This window comes from Arachis ipaensis, chromosome B4 (genome assembly GCF_059453495.1).
Source record: "Arachis ipaensis isolate K30076 ecotype BB chromosome B4, ASM5945349v1, whole genome shotgun sequence".
Classification (NCBI taxonomy): domain Eukaryota; kingdom Viridiplantae; phylum Streptophyta; class Magnoliopsida; order Fabales; family Fabaceae; genus Arachis; species Arachis ipaensis.
The window spans coordinates 56,870,999-56,877,459 of NC_142439.1; the positions used below are offsets into that span (position 1 = coordinate 56,870,999).

The 6,461-nt window shown below is 36.1% G+C and overlaps 1 non-coding gene across 1 annotated transcript; it reads left to right on the forward strand.

Annotated features, from left to right (window-relative positions):
- Positions 1–3,991: 3,991 nt before the first annotated feature.
- Positions 3,992–4,099, forward strand: LOC148567679 (small nucleolar RNA R71). Its single transcript, XR_015882440.1, has one exon. It is a non-coding gene; the product is annotated as a small nucleolar RNA R71 (small nucleolar RNA).
- The last annotated feature ends 2,362 nt before the right edge of the window (positions 4,100–6,461 follow it).

Genomic DNA, 6,461 nt, shown 5'->3' on the forward strand with positions numbered 1-6,461 from the left:
CCTCTGAATCTGATTTTTCCTCAAGTCCCTCAATTTCAGCCAGAAAATACCTGAAATCACAGAAAAACACACAAACTCATAGTAAAGTCTAGAAATGTGAATTTAACATAAAAACTAATGAAAACATCCCTAAAAGTAACTAGATCCTACTAAAAATATACTAAAAATAATGCCAAAAAGCGTATAAATTATCCGCTCATCACAACACCAAACTTAAATTGTTGCTTGTCCACAAGCAACTGAAAATCAAATAGGATAAAAAGAAGAGAATATACTATAAATTCCAAACTATCAATGAAACATAGCTCCAATCAGATGAGCGGGACTTGTAGCTTTTTGCCTCTTGAATAGTTTTGGCATCTCACTTTATCCATTGAAGTTCAGAATGATTGGCATCTATAGGAACTCAGAGTTCAGATAGTGTTATTAATTCTCCTAGTTCAGTATGTTGATTCTTGAACACAGCTACTTTATGAGTCTTGGCCGTGGCCCTAAGCACTTTGTTTTCCAGTATTACCACCGGATACATAAATGCCACAGACACATAATTGGGTGAACATTTTCAGATTGTGACTCAGCTTTGCTAAAGTCCCCAATTAGAGGTGTCCAGGGTTCTTAAGCACACTCTTCTTTTGCTTTGGACCTTGACTTTAACCGCTTAGTCTCAAGTTTTCACTTGACACCTTCACGCCACAAGCACATGGTTAGGGACAGCTTGGTTTAGCCGCTTAGGCCAGGATTTTATTCCTTTAGGCCCTCCTATCCACTGATGCTCAAAGCCTTGGGATCCTTTTTATTTACCCTTGCCTTTTGGTTTTAAGGGCTATTGGCTTTTTGCTCTTGCCTTTTGGTTTTAAGAGCTTTTGACTTTTTCTACTTGCTTTTTCTTTTTCTATTTTTTTTTCTCTTTTTTTTCTGCAAGCTTTGTATTCACTGCTTTTTCTTGCTTCAAGAATCATTTTTATGATTTTTCAGATTATCAAATAACATGTCTCCTTGTCATCATTCTTTCAAGAGCCAACATATTTAACATTCTTAAACAACAACTTCAAAAGACATATGCACTGTTCAGGCATTCATTCAGAAAACAAGAAGCATTGTCACCACATCAATATAATTAAACTAAGTTCAAGGATAAATTCAAAACTCATGTACTTCTTGTTCTTTTGAATTAAAACAGTTTTCATTTAAAAGAGGTGATGGATTCATATTCACTACTTTAAGGCATAGACACTTAGACACTAATGATCATGTAATAAAGACACAAACATAGATAAACATTTAACATAAGAAAACGAAAAATAGAAAATTTAAGAGCAAGGAATGAGTCCACCTTAGTGATGGTGGCGTTTCCTTCATGAGGAACCAATGATGTCCTTGAGCTCTTCTATGTCTCTTCCTTGTCTTTGTTGCTCCTCCCTCATTGCTCTTTGATCTTCTCTAATTTCATGAAGGATGATGGAGTGCTCTTGATGTTCCACCCTTAGTTGCTCCCAATAATTGTGTGGAGGGAAATGTATCCCCTGAGGTTTCTCAGGGATCTCTTAATTTGCAGTCAAATGTTCTACCACTGAGCTATAGACCCTTGAGATAAATCTCTCCATCTCCTATGACTTGGAGGTGGAAGCTTTTGTCTTCCCTTTCCTCTTTCTAGAGGTTTCTCTGGCCTTAGGTGCCATCAATGGTTATGGAAAAACAAAAAAAAAGCTATGCTTTTACCACACCAAACTTAGAATGTTGCTCGCCCTCGAGCAAAAGAAGAAAGAATAGTAGAAGAAGAAGATGTGGAAGAACTAGGATTATGAGGAGGGAAGGTGGGGATCCTATGGGATCCACAGATCCTGAGAGGTTCACAGATCTTGAGGTGTCAAGGATTTACATCCCTGCACCAATTAGGCATGTAAAATGCCTTTGCATGCAATTCTGGCGTTTAAACGCCGAACTGATGCTTGTTCTGGGCGTTCAACGCCCAGATGCAGCATGTTTCTGGCGTTGAACGCCAGTTCTATGCTTGTTTCTGGCGTTCAACGCCAGATCCATGCTCTGTTCTGGCGTTGAACGCCAGCCAGATGCTTCTTACTGGCGTTTGAACGCCAGTGAACTCCTCCTCTAGGGTGTGCTATTTTTTTATGCTGTTTTTGATTTTTCTTCAATTTTTTCAATTGTTTTTGTGACTCCACATGATCATGAACCTATGAAGACATATAACTAATAAAAAATATAATTAAATAAAAATTGGGTTGCCTCCCAACAAGCGCTTCTTTAATGTCAATAGCTTGACAGTGGGCTCTCATGGAGCCTCACAGATGTTCAGCGCATTGTTGAGACTTCCCAACACCAAACTTAGAGTTTGGATATGGGAGTTTAACACCAAACTTAGAGTTTGGTTGTGGCCTCCCAACACCAAACTTAGAGTTTGACTGTGGGGGCTCTGGTTGACTCTGTTTTGAGAGAAGATTACTGTGCCTCTTTTCCATGTTTACAGAAGAATGTCCTTGAGTTTTAAACACAAGGGGGTCCTCACTCAATTGAAGGACTAGTTCACCTCTGTCAACATCAATCACAGCTCTTGCTGTGGCGAGGAAGAGTCTTCCAAGGATAATGGATTCATCCTCATCCTTCCCAGTATCTAGGATTATAAAATCAGTAGGGATGTAAAGGCCTTCAACCTTTACTAACATGTCCTCTACTTGTCCATAAGTCTGTTTTCTGGAATTGTCTGCCATCTCCAATGAGATTCTAGCAGCTTGCACCTCAAAGATTCCCAATTTCTCTATTACAGAGAGTGGCATGAGGTTTATTCCTGACCCCAGGTCACATAGAGCCTTCTCAAAGGTCATGGTGCCTATGGTACAAGGTATTAGGAACTTTCCAGGATCCTGTTTCTTCTGAGGCAATCTCAGTTGATCCAATACATTTAGTTCATTGGTGAACAGGGGAGGTTCATCTTCCCAAGTCTCATTACCAAATAAATTGGCATTCAGCTTCATCATTGCACCAAGGAACTTGGAAACTTGCTCTTCAGTAACATCTTCATTCTCTTCAGAAAAGGAGTACTCTTCAGAGCTCATGAATGGCATAAGGAGGTTCAATGGAATCTCTATAGTCTCTAGATCAGCCTCAGATTCCTTTGGTTCCTAAAAGGGAAACTTCTTATTGATCACTGGACGTCCCAAGAGGTCTTCCTCCTTAGGATTCACGTCCTCCCCTTCCTCTTTGGATTCGGCCATGATGGTTATATCAATGGCCTTGCACTCTCTTTTTGGATTTTCTTCTGTACTGCTTGGGAGAGTACTAGGAGGGATTTCAGTGATCCTTTTACTCAGCTGGTCCACTTGTGCCTCCAAATTTCTAATGGAGGACCTTGTTTCATTCATGAAACTTACAGTGGCCTTAGATAGATCAGAGACTAAGTTTGCTAAATTAGAGGTATTTTGTTCAGAGTTTTTTGCCTGTTGCTGAGTGGATGATGGAAAAGGTTTACTATTGTTAAACCTATTTCTTCCACCATTATTAAAGCCTTGTTGAGGTTTTTGTTGATCCTTCCATGAGAGATTTGGGTGATTTCTCCATGAGGGATTATAAGTGTTTCCATAAGGTTCACCCATGTAATTCACCTCTACTATTGCAGGTTCTCAGGATCATAAGCTTCTTCTTCAGAAGATGCCTCCTGAGTACTGTTGGATGCAGCTTGCATTCCATTCAGACTCTGAGAAATCATATTGACTTGCTGAGTCAATATTTTGTTCTGAGCCAATATGGCATTCAGAGTATCAATTTCAAGAACTCCCTTCTTCTGAGGCGTCCCATTACCCACAGGATTCCTCTCAGAAGTGTACATGAACTGGTTATTAGCAACCATGTCGATGAGTTCTTGAGCTTCTGTAGGCATTTTCTTTAGGTGAATGGATCCACCTGCTGAAGTATCCAATGACATCTTAGCTAATTCAGACAGACCATCATAGAATATATCCAGGATGGTCCATTCTGAAAGCATGTCAGAAGGACACTTTTTGGTCAGTTGCTTGTATCTCTCCCAAGCTTCATAGAGGGATTCACCTTCTTTCTGTCTGAAGGTTTGAACATCCACTATAAGCTTGCTCAGCTTTTGAGGAGAAAAGAACTTGGCCAAGAAAGCCGCGACCAGCTTATCCCAAGAGTTCAGGCTATCTTTGGGTTGAGAGTCCAACCACACTCTAGCTCTGTCTCTTACAGCAAAAGGGAAAAGCATGAGCCTGTAGACTTCAAGATCTACTCCATTAGTCTTAACAGTATCACAGATCTGCAAGAATTCAGTTAAGAACTGAAAAGGATCTTCAGATGGAAGTCCATGAAACTTGCAGTTTTGTTGCATCAGAGAAACCAATTGAGGTTTAAGCTCAAAATTGTTTGCTCCAATGGTAGGGATGGAGATGCTTCTTCCATGTAAATTGGAATTAGGTGCAGTAAAGTCACCAAGCATCTTCCTTGCATTATTATTATTTTCGGCTGCCATCTCCTCTTCCTGTTCGAAAATTTCTGTAAGGTTATCTCTGGATTGTTGTATTTTAGCTTCTCTTAGTTTCCTCTTTAGAGTCCTTTCAGGTTCAGGGTTTGCTTCAAAAATAATGTTCTTGTCCTTGCTCCTGCTCATATGAAAAAAAGGGAACAGAAAAACAATAATAATAGGGATCCTTTTTACCCAAGTATAGAGGTTCCCTTGTGTGAGTAGAAGAAGAAAAGAATGTAATGTAAAGAAGGGAAGAAGAGAAAATTCGAACACAAATGGAAGAGGGGGTTCAAATTTGGGTGAGATGAAGTGTTAGTAGATGAATAAATAAATAGAAGGAGATGAGAGAGAAAGAGGATTTTCGAAAATAAAATTTTGAAAAGGGGTTAGTGATTTTCGAAAATGAGGAAAAAGTTAAAATTAAAATTAAAAATTGAAACAATTAATTAATTAAAAAGAATTTTTGAAAAAGAGGGAGATATTTTCGAAAATTAGAGAGGGATAGTTAGTTAGGTAGTTTTGAAAGAGATAAGAAACAAACAAAAAGTTAGTTAGTTAGTTGAAACAAATTTTGAAAATCAAATTTGAAAAGATAAGAAGATAAGAGGTTAGAAAAGATATTTTAAAATCAAATTTTGAAAAAGATAAGATAAAAAGATATTTTTGAAAAGATATGATTGAAATTAGTTTTGAAAAAGATTTGATTTTTAAAATCACAATTAATGACTTGATTCACAAGAAATCACAAGATATGATTCTAGAACTTAAAGTAAGTAACAAACTTGAAATTTTTGAATCAAAACATTAATTGTTGATGATATTCTCGAAAATATGATGTAAAATTAAGAAAAATATTTTTGAAAAAAATATTTTTAAAATTTTTGAAAATAAAAAATGAAAAAGATTTGATTTTTGAAAAAGATTTTTGAAAAAGATAAGATTTTTAAATTGAAAATTTGATTTGCTCATAAGAAACAAAAGTTTTGAAAAAGTCAATCCAAATTTTCGAAATTTATGAGATAAAAAGGGAAAGATATTTTTTTGATTTTTGAATTTTTAATGAAGAAAGAGAAAAACATGAAAAAGACTCAATGCATGAGAATTTTTAGATCAAAACAATGAATGCATGCAAGAACACTTTGAATGTCAAGATGAACATCAAGAACTTATTTTTGAAAAATTTTCAAGAAAAGAAAACATGCACGACACCAAACTTAGAAAGTTTTCATGTGTAGACACTATGAATGCAAGAATGCATATGAAAAACACCATACAACACAAAACAATATAATATGAAGATCAATCAAGAAGGTTTATCAAGAACAACTTGAAGATCATGATGAATGCAATGCATAAATGCAATTTTCGAAAAATGCAAGATGAATATGCAATTGACACCAAACTTAAAATCTGACTCAAGACTCAAACAAGAAACACAAAATATTTTTTATTTTTATGATTTTATAATTTTTTTGTATTTTTCGAAAATTATTTGTAAAAAAAAGAAAAATAAGGATTCCAAAATTTTTAATATGAATTCCAGGAATCTTTCACTCTTAGTCTAAAGCTCCAATCTGAGGGTAGACATGGCTTAATAGCCAGTCAAGCTTTAGCATGTAAATCAGGTGGATTAGGAACAACAGCAGGTGGATTAGTAACAACTAGCTTGCTTTTGATAATGTTGGGTTAGAAGCCCCAGTCCAAATGAATTTAGACATGGCTTTACAGCCAGTCAGGCTTCAACATGCTTCATGAAATACTAGAATTCATTCTTAAAAATTCTGAAATAATTTTCGAAAACAAAGGGAAAATTTTTCAAAGATTTTTGAAAAAAAAATTTTTTTTAAAACTTTTTGAAAATAAAATAAGAAGAAAATTACCTAATTTGAGCAACAAGATGAACCGTCAGTTGTCCAAACTCGAACAATCCCCGGCAACGGCGCCAAAAACTTGGTATGCGAAATTGTTATTC